We start from the raw sequence: 17,568 nt of genomic DNA, 5'->3' as shown, positions 1-17,568 counted from the left end.
ACTGTGCTATCCCTAGATCGTAGCTAGTACACACGGTAACAAGAATGGATATCAGTAAGACATACATCATTTTACTAGAACGATAGTTCCAGAATTAAATAAATACATACCATTGGCACAGCTCAATGTTGGCACATATTACAGCGGAATCATACGTAGTCACTAAGTTAGGGCTCCATCAACACCACAGGTCTCATTGAGTATAGAACATAACCCTATCGGCTCTTAGTCTGTCGGGATCTGCATATGAAAGGCGCATGTGAGTACATGAAATGTACTCGCAAGTTGCAATGAAAATTATAATAGAAACATGGAGGGTAAGCATTGGTGGAGGTTTGGTTGCCTAAAGCAAATTTTCTCGTACACTGTTTTTTTATAAAACTTTCTTTGAAATCAAAATAAATTTTAATATAAAAGGTAGGAGAGGAACATTTGGATATAGGCACCAAAGCTCATTCTCCGATTTAGGTAAAAACATAGATAGACATGAAACACATTTCATGTGCTCAATACACAACCCAAACCCTTAATACGGATTTTATTAGAAAAGAGAGGGGAGATCTGTCTTCAGTCCAAGTCTTCAGTTGCTCAAAATTTCCCATAACCATATGACACAACAGATTCCGTTTATAGTTGCACACTTGGGCGCATGACTAGGAGGAAGTTGTGATGAAGCCTTTCCGCGACAGCCCCCTATACCTACTTCCGGGCACGCCCGCAACTTAGGCACTAAAGGCCCATCTCCAATATTGGTCCCGAGGTAAGGGTTTCCCGTCAGTACTAAGCTAAGCCATAGCCCATGTTAGCATGTGGTTGTACTCGAAACTACATCAAAGTGTAATTGGAAGAACTCGGTCCACTGGATGTTGTTTCCCACTAAAAACTTTTGTGCAAGACCCCCAGTCGGGCGGACTCACTACAAGACCCCGATGAGCGCAATCACTCATGGGGTAGAGAATGTGGGATCAGATGACAAACTGAATGTGGTGTTCCATTCTCTGTCTCTACAATAATACAATCTTACATTCAATACATTCATTCATCAGCAAACAAATCCCCACAAAACAAAATTTCTTGCCGGTGCTTGGCACACGGTTGGAGGCATGGGGAGGGGATCTCACCACATGATGATTTCGTGCCGGAGGAGGGGATACGATGAGGGCAGCAAGGGTTAGGCGCTTCTATCTGGCCATAAGGAGTGGCCATTGCCGCGCCATAACCTCGGAGTTCCCCGTGTGAGCCATGGAGGCCCGCCTCCACCAGCAAGTACTTCGCTCCACCACGCCTTATCCGCGCGCCGCCGCCGTTCTTCATCGAGCAGACGCATCATCCCCAGACATTGTAGCTGTCGCATTGATTTGATCCTGAAGCTGTGCTCGAGCGCCGAAACGGGGGCAGCAAGCGGGCAGAGGTACGGCCGCAGAGGCGGGTGGGTTGAGATCGACAACAGTGGTGGTTGAGGTCGGCCGCGGCGGCGAGTGGTGTGGCAGCGGCGTGTGCACAGGCCAGGGTGTACCAGGGTCGACGTGATGCGCTCGAGCGCCGCAACGGGGGCAGTGAGAGGGGAGAGGTATGGCCGCGGAGGCGGGTGGGTTGAGATCGGCAGCGGTGACGGTTGAGGTCGGCCGCGGCGGCGAGTGGTGTGGCGGCAGCCTGGGCACAGGCCAGGGTGGCCCAGGGTCGACGGGAGGAGGCGATGCGTACGGGTATAATTTTTGCAGCGAATCGTTTTTTTCGTTTTGCGTTGCAGATAAATGATGGAGCGCAGTTGAATAACAAAAATTACACGGGTTTTTTTATAAAAATGTCGCGGTGGGTTTTCTGACGGAAGCAATAGCCGCTTTATTATTAGACTAGTAAAAGGCCCGTGTGTTGCAACGGAAGCAAAAATATCACACGCTTTTAATTTTTATAATCATTTTGATTTATTAAAATAATAAGCTAACTAACTAATGTAGTAAGTCCTATCCTATTTTGTTGGGAAATCAACCCGTTCATTGTTAATTCCACCATGATGAGAAATTGAGCGGGACAAGCAAAGCAAAACAAAGAGGCTACCTGAATTGATCAATGGACTGTTATCTTATTTCACTCATGGGGTAGAGAATGTGGGATCAGATGACAAACTGAAGGTGGTGTTCCATTCTCTCTCTCTACAACAATGCAATCTTACATTAAATACATTCTCTTACATTAAATACATTCATTCATCAGCAAACAAATTCCCACAAAACAAATTTTCTTGTCGGTGCTTGGCACACGGTTGGAGGCATGGGGAGGGGATCTCACCAGATGATGAGTTCCTGCCGGAGGAGGGGATACATTGAGGGGAGCAAGGGTTAGGCGCCTCTATCTGGCCATAAGGAATCGCCGTTGCCGCGCCATAACCTCGGAGTTCCCTGTGTGAGCCATGGAGGCCCGCCTCCACCTGCAAGTACTTCGCTCCGTCGCGCCTTATCCGCGCGCCACCGCCGTTCTGCATCGAGCAGACGCATCATCCCAAGTCGGTGTAGCTATCGCGTTGATTTGATTCAGAAGTTGTGCTCGAGCACCGAAACGGGGGCAGCAAGCAGGCAGAGGTACGACCGCGGAGGCGGGTGGGTTGAGATCGACAACAGTGGTGGTTGAGGTCGGCCGCTGCGGCGAGTGGTGTGGCAGCGGCCTGGGCACAGGCCAGGGTGGACCAGGGTCGACACGATGCGCTCGAGCGCCGCAACAAGGGCAGTGAGCGGGGAGAGGTACAACCGCGGAGGTGGGTGGGTTGAGATCGGCAGCGGTGGCGGTTGAGATCGGCCGCGGCGGCGAGTGGTGTGGCGGCGGCCTGGGCACAGGCCAGGGTGGCCCAAGGTCGACGGAAGGAGGCGATGCGTAGGGGTATAATTTTTGCAGCGAATCATTTTTTTCCTTTTGCGTTGCAGATAAATGATTGAGCGCGGGTTGAATAACAAAAATTACAGAGACTTTTTTATAAAAATATCGTGATGGGTTTTCCGACGGAAGCAATAGCCGCTTTATTATTAGGTATAGATATTGATAAAAATCAACAATGACTCAAAATGTTTTATTTTTTTATGAAAATCAAACCAATTCATCAATATTACTTATTTATAAACATTCCAAAATTCATAAATTTTTGGGATGTTACACATTGAAGCGACATCGTGTTCTTATCCGGTTGCATCGTTTAGACCGTTCAGTCACGTCCGCTCTTAGGTGACACCGACAGGCATGATTGTGCAGCCACCGGTTCGTGCGGAGATGGTTTTTTGGACGGATGGGATTTTGAATGGGACCGGATTGTTGGACGTGAACATGTCTGCCGTCCAAACACTTGCAAAGCCCTATATATACTCCCTCCGTCTTAAAATTCTTGTCTTAGATTTTGTAGATATAGATGCATCTATATACTAAAATGTGACTACATACATTCATATCTAGATAAATTCAAGACAATAATTTTAAAACGGGGGGAGTAGTTTGCATTTGGTTTCCGAGAAAATGAGCATCCAGACTAGTCCGTAGACCGGCGGGATACCCATTGGATGACAAACTGCGACCAAACAATTTGATCCAGAAGCTTGTGGACGGTTTAAGGGTTGACATTCAAGTTGCTCAAAGAGTTCTATCCTTCTGTGAACAAAAAAGGCCTAGCTTAGACCACGAGTCCACAACAACGTGCTCTGCTGTCGTTGATCGCTAACGTCATCTAGTAAACCGTCACTACCGGAATGACGGGCTACGCCAACGGCCTAACACCATCGGCAGAGGGCAGAAGGTCGTCGAGACAAAACTATGCCGACGACTCCCGTCGGCAAAGCACCGTTGGTAATGCGGATGTCGGTGTATCTGGGTGAGGTCGCCTGCGTAGACGGCATATAGGCCTATGCCGACGATGTTCGTATAAACATCGACATAGAATCACCGTTGGTAACCGTGCATGCATGACGGTAGCTGACGTTCCCGTCGACACACTTTACCAACAAAATGTGCCCACGTGTGGGATGTATGCCGACGGTTTGGCGATCGGCATAGCTTAAAACCTGCCCGTCGGCATAGTGTAAATCTATGCCGACTGCCTGGCCGTCGGCATACACGCGACACGTGGCAGGCTCTGGTATGCCCTGGGCCCTAGCGGTGCCGATGGCCTCGCGGTCAGCATAATTTACACTAGTCGACGGCAAACATGCGACATGTGTCGCCCCATGGTAGTGCGAACCACTCCTACGCCGACGGCAAGTCCGTCGGCATAGTTTCTGCCTTTTTTTTTAGATTGCATGTTTGATTTCAATTCAAATACAGAGCACATATATATTCAAATACACATATATGTCACACAAGAGCATCATAAGTCAAATTATCATGCGATAATAAATAGCATCATCACCATATAAGTCGAATAATCACAACATAAGTATCACCCATATCCACCGTCACCATCCAAAGAGTTAAGCCCCAGAACATCCACCACGACCACCAAGATTGTCACCACCAAGACCGACAAAGCCGAGGTCATCACTGCTACGAGCATCGCCACTGCCACCTCCACCTCCACGATGGATCGGTGTTATCGGGCTCCATGACTCGGGAGTGATGTCATCATTGGCACCACCACCGGCGTATGATCTACCGATTCCCTGGATATTTTAAAAAAATGTTAAGGGATATATGATTGTGTTGAACATAAATACTTATGATGTTAAGTAGTTGTTAAATAGTTTGGGTTGTACTACGCGGAGTCCAACTATGTTGTGCCAAAAATTCTTCATACGTGGCCAGCACTCGTTGTGGTCCAGGAGTTGGTGGGGTTGGTTCCACTACAAGAACCGTGTCAGCCACCATGGATTTAAAAACAAGCTGCAGGTTAGTTGACCAAGCAAACACAAAGGTCGGAACGAATGAATATGCAATATGGAAGTCAAATGAAAAAGGCTAAACTAACCTTCATCATGAGTGTCCGTGCTCCATGAATGTTGCAACCTTCGCGTTCTACGCTATGACCTCCTGATGTGTATACTACATGTAGGTCTACAATATGGCATGATAAAACTCATAAAACATCTCAATGCGAAAAATAAAGTGAGAAAAAAAGAAGATAAGAGGGAAAATACTTACAGAGTGTTGTTGTGCTATGAGAGCCTATGAGTGTGCAATGGTCATGCTCGAGGGTGGCCACGGGCTCGGGTCGGTAGCTCGGATCCATGTGTAGAAGACACAAGGAGTGACAACAGCATCCAGAACCGCGTGTCGACCATGACTCTTCGGCCCTATGCTGACCACCGCCATGTCGTCTGTATCCTCTTTTATCGGGCCAGGTGTGTTGGGATGTAAACTCTGATAACACTCTGTATATGCCTCCAGGTTCTCTCCGCTATGGCCGTAGTACTTGCCCTTGCCTTCCTTGGGTTTAGTCCACGCATGGGCAAGCTCCCACACCTCTATGTCTAAGAGCGTCCGCTTTAATTTCTCCTCCTGCACCATCAAACAGAGGTTAGTCATACATAAGAAAGTAATGCTAAATAGAAGAAGAAGAATACATAGATATACCTGAAGTTTTTTGTGGCTCCAGTGGTACCGGTTTTCCTCACCATGTGTTCCATCGGTCCCTCGATTAGCCCGGGTTTTGAGGCTCTTAGCAGCCCACTCGGCATCCTCACCAAGCCATAGATCCACCAATGCCTCCCATGCCTCAGGTTGTCCAAAAGACCAACCAGAAAAAACCTACATAAAGAAAGCATAATGGCATGCTAACACGAAACAAATAAAATTTACCAGAAACGTCGGAATGAAAAGTGTTATAGTTACCATCAAGTAGACCTCCCAGCGCAAGGTAAGCTTCTAACACCGTGCTTCTTCCTTGATCATCTTCTGTTCAAGTCCGTCGTGATAATATTGTGTGATGGCCACCCAATGCATCTCGTCCTGAATCTGGCGGGCCTTCTTCCTTGCAACCATAGAAAGATCTCGTCGACAGTGGACTTATGGTCCTTAAGAACTCGATAGAATTTCTACAATCATTCATAAATCAGAATGAAAGAAGCCACGAGTTAAACCTTTCGATGATAAACTACAAACAAAACTCAATACTCGTGCTTCTCAAGAGAACTTACGCAAAAATTTACGTACACAACATCTGCATATGTATTATGATCCGTGTGGTGGGCCGCTTTGTAGTGGTCCCAGCTCATCGCCAAAACCAAGCGATCTGAGTCCTTCCGGTCCGGAGCGAGCAGCCCCGGCCAATGTTCCTTCAGCAAAATAGTGATGAAGATGTTTCGAAGACGAACCCCTAAAGGAACTATCCACATGCTACAAAAGATTGAAAATATGAGCATGTGTATAATTAAATGAATTAAAATATAAACGTATGTACAAGCAAAAGAATTAAACTATGACCATCTGTACAAGCAAAATATGAGCATCCATCGATGTACGTTGGATGACGTCAACTCGTCTCTGCCATCGGGCAGCCGGTTCCACTTGTATGCCGACGGCCTCCCTACACAGTCGGCCGCCGTAGGCCCAACTGAGACTACGCCGATAGCTTTTCTGTACCGATGAAGACTCTAGGCATACTTAGACTTACGTCGACGGCTTTTCTGTTTCGACGGTCTACTGCCGGTCGTCAGCATACGACAAGGTATGCTGATGAGGGCCGTCAACATAGATTAGGCCGTCGGGATCAGGGCCGGCCCTACGTATTTGCCGACGGGGCGACGGTCTAGGGCCCGCGTAGGAAGGGGGCCCATAATATAGTATGTATATGCAATATAGTCCATTAGAAAATATGCAAAAAAAATACAAAAAAAAAGAAATCAGATATTCGGATCATCAGATGGCTAGGCCCAGCCAAAAACTTCACGTCACAAACCTGTTCGTGGCCTCGACGCCTCGTCTCCGCTGCCCTACGACGCGGCGCCTCGGTCATACGACGCCTCGGCCAATCGTCCGGCTTGTCGCCGGCTCGCCGGCAGTCCGCCCATCCATCCATCAGGCATCAGCAGCAGGTACTACGGCGAGCTGCGTCTTCATTTGGGTCCTCGATCGATCTAAGCATCAACAATCAACTCATCAAAGCAGGACTGTACGAGATCCATCCAGCCAACCGGCCGATTTTCTGGTCAGTCAAAAAAGCAGGACTATCACGGCTTCTTTGGCTTGGACCCCATCCATCCATCCATCAAAATTCAGTATTAGAAGAGTAATCAACATCGGAATTCAACACTAGTGCGTAGTCTATCCATCATCTTTATTTAGTAAATAGTAATTCAAGTACTTTTTCATGTATGTCTAGGGTTTCAATCATTTGATGTATAAATTTCTAATTCTTTGTATTCTCTATTCCTCTTTTCTTCATAATTTTAGGGTATGTCATGTTGCCTAAGAAGAAGCAATTATCGGGTGCTTAAAAAAGGAAAAAGACGTGATCTGAAAATTCAACCATTGAAGGGTTCTTTGAATAGGTACTTTACATCCTCTAGCAATGTTGATGCGAGTGAACAAGGGAAAATAAGTAATCCCAAGCATGTCGATTCAGATATTGAGGTCAATGAAGATGGTGCAAATAGAGGGGAGCAAACAGATTTTCAAGTTGATGCTGACACTACAATGGAGGAAATTTTGCAGCCTTCTGCTAATAATGAACATGAAGATTCCCTTTAGTTTATTTTTAATCCAAGAACATGGGAAATTCTTGACAATACCAAAAAGGATATTTTAATTGAGAAGGGACCTATTAGAGAACCAGATCTGGAGTTTGAGAAGGACATCATTGGTAGACACTTTTCGTATGCTTTCTACTCCAGAAAGTTAAGTAATGGTGAGTTTGTTGACAGAAAGTGGTTGGTTTACAATAAAGCTGCGAATAAAGTATATTGTTTTTGTTGCAAGTTGTTCAAATCAAAACAGAGCAAGTCTATGCTAGCATGTGATGGATTGAATGACTGGAAGCGTTTGAGTGTGCGACTCAAAGAACATGAGAACAGCGTTGAGCATTTAACAAACATGAATACATGGAACAAAGTTACATTGAGACTAAGCAAAAACAAGACAATTGATGATGATATGCAAAGGAGAAGGAGCGTTGGAGACAAGTGTTGGTAAGAATAGTTTCTGCTTTGAAGTTTCTTGCAAAACATACTTTGGCATTTCGTGGATCAAATGAGAAGTTGTATCAAGATAATAATGGTAATTTTTTGGGCACGATTGAAATGATTGCTGAATTTGATCATGTTATGCAAGAACATAACCGGCGCATGCAAAGTAATGAAATTCATCATCACTATCTTGGCCACAGAATCCAGAATGAGTTGATCTCAGTTCTTGCCGATGCCGTGAGAAAGATTATTTTAAAGATAATTAAAGATGCCAAGTATTTCTCGGTTATCTTGGATTGTACCCCAGATGTGAGCCATGAAGAACAAAATAACTCTCATTGTGCGTTGTGTCAATATGTCAAGCAACATTCCGAGAGTGGAGGAGTTTTTCCTAGAGTTCCTAAAAGTTGAGGACACATCGGGATTGGGGCTTTCGAATGTATTATTGGATACATTGAGTTCCTTTGATTTGAATGTTGCTGATGTGTGAGGTCAAGGTTATGACAATGGTTCCAACATGAAGGGACAATACCAAGGTGTGCAAAGTCGCTTGCTTAAAGAAAACCCCAAAGCGTTGTATATGCCATGTGCTTGTCATAGTTTGAATCTCACTCTTTGTGATATGGGAAAATCTTGCAAACAAACTATTACATTCTTTGGTATTATACAACGAATATATGTATTGTTTCACGTTCTACTAAAAGGTGGAAGATTTTGCTTGACAATCTTCCAAAAGGAACAAAACTAACTCTCAAGCCTTTGTCCAATACTCGTTGGGAGAGTCAAATAAAGAGTGTGCAACCTATTAGGTACCAAACTATCCATGTAAGATCAGCTTTGAAGGAACTGGAGGAGACTTCTACTGATGACCCAACAACTGTAAGTGATGCTCAATCTTTGGTCAGTGCACTTGAGAATTTTGAAACTTTAGTTGGCATGGTTATTTGGCATGATGTTTTGTTCTCTGTAAATATGGTGAGCCAAAAGTTGCGGGAAAAGATGGTATGCATTGATGCTACGATAAAACACTTCAAGGTGTCATATCATATTTTCAGAGTTACTTATGGACAAAGAGCCAGAATTTCTTAGAAAATTTCAAAGGAAAAGAAAGAGGCATTATGATGAAACCGATGATCAAGATGAGGAAATACAGTTGTCAGCTATGGAATCCTTCAGAGTTACTTACTTTCTAGTCATCGTTGACAAGGCAATTCTTTCATTGACCACTCGCTTTGATCAGTTGAAGAAATTTGAAAAGTTATTTGGTTTCTTGTTCAATTCAAAAAATCTGAAGTCCTTGGATGATACCAATTTACGGGAATGTTGCACTGCTTTTGTAAAAGCTTTTTCTGATGATAACTCATGTGATGTTGATCTTGAAGATTTTGTCTCTGAGTTAAAAGTGTTGCAGGCAACTTTGCCAGATGGTTTGATGTCAGCGATTGATATTCTTCAGTTTGTTATGGTTGTAGATTGATATCCAAATGTCTCTATTGCATATCGGATCCTCTTAATAGTGCATGTGACTATAGCCTCGGCTGAAAGAAGTTTCTCTAAATTGAAACTACTGAAAAATTATTTGAGGTCTAATATGTTGCAAGATAGATTGAATGGCTTGACTATGTGCTGCATTAAAAAGGATATCTTGGACAATATTGATCTTGATTGTGTCCTTAATGACTTTGCATCAAGAAACACCCGAAGAAACTTTTCTAAAGAATTAAATTTTATTTAAAGTAATCATGTCATTTTAGTTTCATTTCTCTGTCTTCTTAGTATTATTATTGTTGATTAAGTAAGTTGATTTTTTTAATTATTATTATCCATAAAATCAGTTAATTATTATAATTAAATTTTAAAGTAAAAGTACATGATCTTAGAACATATGGGTTTATGTCGTGGAGTTCGCCTAGGACATCCCGAAACACAGGGCCGGCCCTTGTCGGGATAAAGCTTTATTCCGATAGTGCGTCCACCGTGACTGGGTTTGGCAGGTGGCCGTTTCAGTGACCTACTCGATCCGTACGGTGACGGTGGGCTAGCTTGTTGGAGTACGTGTCGGTTCCGACTCGTATCCATGGCGCACCGCCACTCCATCGATCCGAGTCGCCCAAGAACTCGGCGACGACGTCTCATCGAGCCCGACTGGACTCGTCTCTCTCCCCCTCTCTCGCCGAGTTCTATATATAGCGCCGCGACTTGGCTGCGACCGGCGTCGATCCAAATCCAAAGATACCACGGTACGTAGAGGGAGGGCATATCATCATCGAGAGGGAACAAGACCTGCCGGCGATGAGGATCACGCTGGGCATGAGCCTGGAGGCGTGGGTCACCACGGACGCGGTGGCGCCTCCCATGGCCATGGGCGCCTGGCGCGCCGGCGAGGTGGTCTGGGGCAATGGCCACTCCTACGTCATGCGCTGGTTCGACGGCGGCCCGGACTCGGGCCGCATCCTCAGGAAGTTCGTCCGCCCGCTCCCCGACCCCGCCGTCCAGCTGCCGGCCGACCTCGGGGCCGGCGACAACGTCGAGGTGCTGGACGGCAGCCTGTGGAAGTGGGCCGAGGTCGTGGCCGCCGCCGCCGACGGCCACGGCGGCCTGTTCGAGGTCAAGATCGTCGGCTCGTCCCAGGTCCTCACGGCGGAGCGCGGCGCGCTCCGGCCACGGCAGGTGTACGGGGAGAAAGGCTGGGTCGTGCTCCACAAGGGCAACAAGATCCCCGCCGAGAGCGTCGTGCCGTCGCGCCCCATCGCCGGCAAGAACATCAATGGCAAGGCCACCAATGGAGGCAGCAAGTTCGGCGCCGCGCCGCATGCCGCCGTCATGCTGGGGAAGTCGACCAAGAGGAGCAGCTGCACGGTGACGGTGGACGCCGGCCTAGTCAGGGATGCCAAGAGGCCTCAGTGCTACGGCGACGCCAACCCTTGTTACCTGATGAAGAAGAGGCCTCAGTGTGATTTGGTTGGAGGTGCAGCCAGAGACAGCAGCAGCAGCGACAGTGACGACGATTCTAGTAGCACTAGCAGCAAGTCTGATTCATCGTCATCGGCGGATAGCAGCGACGACAGCAGCAGCACCAACGGAAGCAGCAGCAATGGTGGCGGCGTTCGTGCGGCAGTTCCCACCGCCGGCGAGCAATGCCAGGAGAATCGTCAAGCGTCGCCGCCGAACAGCGAGGGAGAGGGACAAGATTCCAACGACGACGGCCGTGCCAGCGCCAGCGCGACGATGCAGCACCGCCTGGCCCCGGCGGACGAGGAAGAGGCGGTGACGATGAGACGGAATCGGCAAGCGGAGGAGGGGGAACATGGGCACGGCGTGCATGGTCTGGAGCTGGAGGCGTACGTGAGCGTGATGAAGGCGTTCCACGCCACGGGGCCGCTGAGCTGGGCCAAGGAGGAGCTGCTGACCGGCCTCCGCCTGCAGCTCCACGTCTCCGGCGACGAGCACCTGCAGGTCATACGCCGCTTGAACGGCAATAACAAGACGCGCAAACGGCTGCTAGACTAGAATCCGGCCCAAACACACCCTCGATCGCGTAAGAAGATCTCATGGTGATCGTATGTATCATCACTAGGTTACAGTCACAGCTCCGATCCGAATTATTACTCCCTCTGTCTCAAAATAGTATAGCGTGGCGTGCACTTTAGGACAGAGGGAGTATGAGATATTATAACTTCCATTGTTGAATCAGATGTATATATATATATAGACTTGTTTTACTTTGTTTGTTCATCATTTCGATATGCATGTAGTCGATATTGAAGTCGTCGATATTGAAATATCCAAAATGTCTTATAATTTAAAACATAGGTGAACATATGAACGCGCACGGCAGGCCAGATGCTCTATTTTCTGGGGTTCCCCTGTTTTCTGTTTTCGTTTTTGCTTTATTATTGTACCTTGTTCATACTTTAAAATTATTCGAATATATATATTACAAAAATCATTTTTTTTAAATATAAAATTATTGAACAAGTATTTGAAAAATGTTTGACTAGTAATTGAAAAATCTTAAACAAGTATTTGGAAAATGTTGGCATTCGAAAAAATATTGAATGTGTATAAAAAAATGTTGATCATGCATTAAAAAATGATGAAAAAAATTGAGCATTAACATAAAAAAGGTTACTCAAGCATTTGAAATGGGCCAGGCCACGGGTTTTGAAATTGGCCAGTCTCACATACACTGCATAACTGAAGAATCTCTCGGGCTTCCCTTTGTCTCGCTTTCAGCGAGTCCACACGGGCTATCGAGATAGGCCAGGCCACGGGCTCTATTTTCTGGGTTTTTCCTATTTTATGTTTTAGCTTTTGTTTTATTTTTTACCTTGTTTATACTTTAAAATTGTTTAAATACACATATTACAAAAATTATTTTCTTAAAAAATATAAAATTATTGAGAAAGTATTTTAAAAATATTCAACAAGTATTTGAAAATGTTAAACAAGTATTCAAAAAAATGTTGGCATTCAAAAAAATATTGAATGTGTATATAAAAATGTTGCTCGTGTATTACGAATGACAAAAAAAATGATCATTTAATAAAGCATTTGGAAATATGTTGAGAAATCATTTTAAAAAATTTAATAAAGAATTTGATAACTGTTAAATGTGTATACATTTTTTAGACCATGTATTAAAAAATCATGAGTATTTTTGATCATGTAGTATATTAACCAAAAGAACAAAGAAAACCAAGAAAATAAAATAAACAAAAGAAAAAAGAAATGAAAAAACAAGGAAATAAAGTGCAAAAAAGAATGAAAAAATGCAATACAAAAAAGGAAAAAATCTCAAAGAAATATGGCTTGAGTCGCCTCAAGTACGACGTGCCCCTACTAATTATCATTAGCGGGACTTGAGCGAAGAGAACAATCTTCTAGCGCTGTCCTCCGACGGCTCTCCTTAACAGGCGACCTCGGTCATCGGTGGTGAGGAGGGTCGCCGGATCCACACGTGTGGATTGTTTGTAGTCCTTGTAGGATAGGTTTTTAGGTTCTTCATCGCATTGGCTTCGGCAGCGGCGGTGGCGTCGCTGAATAAAGATTATTCGGATCCTTGATGAGGCCATCGGTTCTATGGTTTGTGATGGATTTTGAAACCAGTCTGTTCAAGCAAGGATGGTGTGGCGCCGGCGACATCCTCGTGATGGACATGTGTCCTTGGGCTCTGTTGTTGTGACGTCGTTTGCTCCAGCGTCGGCGTGGAGCTTGGGAGGTAGTCAAGGGGCGGATGCAGATTGTGGTCTGCATCGACGACATCTGGTAGACGGAACATGTTATGGGTTTGTGGTTCATGGATGGCAGGTATGGTTTCCTCTTTCGACGTCTTAGTCGTGGTGGGGTGCTAGATCTGCAGTTCAATGGCGTGTCCAGGGTGGCTTCACTTTTGGTGAGCCACATTGGAGGTCCGCAAAGCTGCATATCAACGATGGAGCCGCGTCAAGCTTGGGTGAAGAGGTGATTCGTCATTCTTTTCTTTGATGGCTGCTATAGTAATGTCGGAGGCAGGTGACGGATGTTGGTGTCAGACTTAGAGATGTTTTTTTTATCTTTTTAGTTTTATCATATCGGTCTTTATGTGTCTTGACTTTGATCTTTATGATATGAATGAGATGCATATTATCAAGAAAAAAAAGCTGCTAGTGTCTCGCGTAACGAGGGACATAGTACTTGGTCCCCGAATCAGGACAATCCTCTCAAGAGTTGTATGTGATCTCAGGACTGAGGCGTCAGCTATCCTCAGACGTCCCCGTCCTCCCCGTGTCTTGACTGATGCATCTAGGCTATGGTGGCCATGCAAGGCCACTTTTTCATTATTCACAACGTCTACTGTGTTTTTCCTAAAAATATGTCTACTCACTATCGGAATAAAGCTTTATCCCGACGGCCTAAACTATGCCCTCATCGGCCAGTCCGTTGGCAACTCTACGCGCCAGGATGCATCAGAACCTTTCAGCTGTCGGCATAGTTTTACGCTATGGCGACGGCCTGGCCGTCGGCATAAAGACGACGCGGATTTCATTGTGTAAAGTGTGGCGACGGCATCATCAGCCACCGTCATGCGTGCACGGTTACCGATGGTGAATCTGTGCTAACGACTGTACGAAAACCGTTGGCATAGGCCCATATGCCGATGATTTTTTTCGTCGATGGGCCCATCCAGATACGCCGACGTTCACGTTATCGATGGCTCTATGCCGACTGGGGGCGTCGGCATACATCTATCCCGACGGCCTTCTGCCCTATGCCGACGGTGTTCGACCGTCGGTGTAGCCCTTCATTCCGGTAGTGACTGTGTGTGGCCGAGAGTTATTGCGCTCCCCCAGCACGGAGAGCGCTGATCTGGCAACGCGACCATTGGCCACCACATGGAAGGACGCCATATTTGCATCAGCCTTGCAAAGCCAGTCTTGTCTCCCCTTTGCTGACCTGTCAGTAGAATTCTTTGAAATTATCCAAAAAGACTAACTCGTATTCGAGGGTATGACGGTGCGTCCACTCCATCAGCAAGAGCCCGCTCGTTCTTTTACAGTTTTACTCGTTGTAATATTGCATAATAAACAATACTCATTTAATCTGGAAAAAAACACTGCTCATTTGCTAAGAGTGGGAGGCTAGAAGTGCATTGAGAATTTGAGATACACTCTTCGTTCCTTTTTTACTCAAACTTTAAAAAGTTTGACTTGTACATGGAGTCCAAAGAATTCAAATGCTCAAACTTTGACAAATCTAATACCTGGAGTAAAAAGGAAGAAACGGAGGAAATACAGAACTGAAGAGCTTGGTCAATGCATGAAGATCGGTAAGCACCCCGGTCAGGTAGCCATAAGCAACAAGGTATTGACATGTAATGTAATACGTATGCAGAGATATGATGGAGCTTAACGGAATGTAATACGTATATATTCAAAGGCAAATCATGTAGTCATAATACCATTGCTCCGTATAAAAAGCATCGCTGGAGCAGGAAAGACAAACATGACAGATTCAGTCAGTCGACCAGCCGGACGTGTGTTTGACGAAATGCGCATGAGCCAAGGAAGAGAGCAAGGGCAACTGTGAGGTTACCTTGCTGACTTGGGGAGAAGGAGCCGGTGCTACTGCCGGTATGGTAGGAGAAGAAGCTCAGCCAACGCCTACAGCAGCAGCGAGGGCTCTGGTTGAGGCATAGAGGAAACTTCGCGATAGGGTACTTGCTGGATCCACGATTGGATCAATCATGTTTTCGAAAGTGAATGCACAAGTCAAGATGGCCGAGTTGGTCTAAGGCGCCAGTTTCAGGTACTGGTCCGAAAGGGCGTGGGTTCAAATCCCACTCTTGACAATTTCTTTTTCTAATTTTTTTTCTTCACAATACGTTTTTGCTAGTTTCACATATAGCCCGGCCCCTCCCTCTCTAGCTGAAATACATCTAACAGAATAGCTTGCAATGGATTTTACTTCGTAAACCACTAAGATCAATATGCCCTATTTATGTATGATTCAACACTAGTAGGCCCTATTTATGTATGATTCAACACTAGTAGAAAAAAAGTCTTTTGTCCCGGTTCATAAGGGCCTTCTGTCCCGGTTTTGGAACCGGGACAAAAAGGTCGTTACTAATGCACTTTGCCTTTAGTCCCGGTTCTTACACGAACCGGGACAGGTGGGCCTCCACGTGGCCGCTGCGGCCAGGCCTGGCAGGGGGGCCTTTAGTCTCGGTTGATGACACCAACCGGGACTCTTTAGTCCCGGTTGATGACACCAACCGGGACCAAAAGGCATCCACGCGTCAGCACCTGGCTGGAGCTGAGGTTTTTTTTAAAGGGACTGGTTTAGGGGTTAATTTAGGTTGTTATTAGCTAGCTAATAGAGAAAAGTGTCATCTCTTATATATCTCCGTGTTTGGTCATCCGTCGTGCTTTGTCGAACATATTTACAAAATGTAGACACGAGTTACATGCACATATATGCATCTTTTTTACACTATATCATTTCATATCATTTTCGTCGAATGGCAATAGTATTCTAATCGATCATCTAACAACTCATCATCAACTTAATCATATACCAAGTTATCATATGATACACATAAAACAAAACAGAGAAACATCATAATATATATATAGTCATCATATGCATCATGCATCCTAATTAATCGATCATGTCAAGTAATAATATAAACTAGAATAACTTATCTCTCATAATACCTAGTCCTCGCTCTTAGATATAATGTCATAAAACAGAGTAAGACCTATGGCTCTATGATGGATCACAGAGATTCAACGGTCTCCAGCTTGTGGCTTGCGAACCTTCTTTATTTCTCTCCATGCTTCAATTTGGAATCTTTTTAATCTTGATTTGAAGTTAATCAAGTATGGAGCATAGAACTCAGCCCTCAGTGGGCTTCTAATTCTCATTTGACCTTCTGGGTCCATTAGCGGAGGGACTACATTATGTGGCCGTTGCTGTTGAAGAACATAATAATAACCTAGTTAACAATGTAATCAACACTATTTATGCAATAGTGGAGCGTACTTAATTAGGAAACTCTTATCAAGACATTTCGACGAATGTCATCTGGACTCAACCTATGCACTAGTGGCATGTAAAATGAATAATTTTGGCCAATTCCAAAATGATACAGGAAGGTATCCGTAGAAGCCAGAACACCAGCAACAAGAAAGTGAAGAAGATCATCCTTCTCCTTCCAAGTTAGATGTGATCCATACGTGTAGTGTGTCGTGTTAATTAATTTTCGTAATTCAGTCGAAGGAACGAAATAAACTGTAAATTATGATTTAACAAATTTAGTATATAGATGAACACCAACTATTTTTAAATACAAATACAAATTACTTCACATGAAGGTAAAACAGGAAGCATATCATCGACAACCATCCAAATTTTGTAATAATTTAATGTTTCAAAAATACTTAGAAATTTTGTAATTGTCCATAAGATGTGGGCATTATATAAACCATTCAAACACATGTGCTACGATCATTCAAAGGACAATTTGGGTTGTTGTTGTTGTTTGTACAACATGTAACATGATATAATTATAACTATGGCCCAATAACTAGGAACCTGCAACGTGTGGCCAAAGTTTTAATAGACGATGAACACCACATGACATGTAAATTGCGAGAGAAAAACAGATTAACTACACCAACTATTTATAAATATAAATGCAAATTACTTGACAAATATGGTTGAGAAACTCACATGGAGGTAAAACAGGAAGCATATCATTGACAACCACCCAAATGTCGATGTTGTCTATCATATTATCTTCAGGACGAAGATCGAAGGTGATTTCCATTCCCTTCTGAAATCCATATGCCTTGCAAAGATCTTCCCACTTTGGACACCCAAATTCTGTTTGAAAAACTGAATTAAATACTTGGATAACAAATGTGTGACCATGTATAGTCCTCAGCTTAGCGCTCCTCGTCTCAATTCTCTCGTGGTCTTCGAAACCGAGCCT

At 44.8% G+C, this 17,568-nt stretch overlaps 1 non-coding gene across 1 annotated transcript; it reads left to right on the top strand.

Annotated features, from left to right (window-relative positions):
• The first annotated feature begins 15,342 nt into the window (after window positions 1–15,342).
• TRNAL-CAG lies at window positions 15,343–15,423 on the top strand. The gene has a single exon. It is a non-coding gene; the product is annotated as a tRNA-Leu (tRNA).
• The last annotated feature ends 2,145 nt before the right edge of the window (window positions 15,424–17,568 follow it).

This window comes from Hordeum vulgare, chromosome 3H (genome assembly GCF_904849725.1).
Source record: "Hordeum vulgare subsp. vulgare chromosome 3H, MorexV3_pseudomolecules_assembly, whole genome shotgun sequence".
NCBI classification, from domain to species: domain Eukaryota; kingdom Viridiplantae; phylum Streptophyta; class Magnoliopsida; order Poales; family Poaceae; genus Hordeum; species Hordeum vulgare.
The sequence above is the reverse complement of the archived record's forward strand: the minus strand, read 5'-3'. Positions and strand labels throughout refer to the sequence as shown.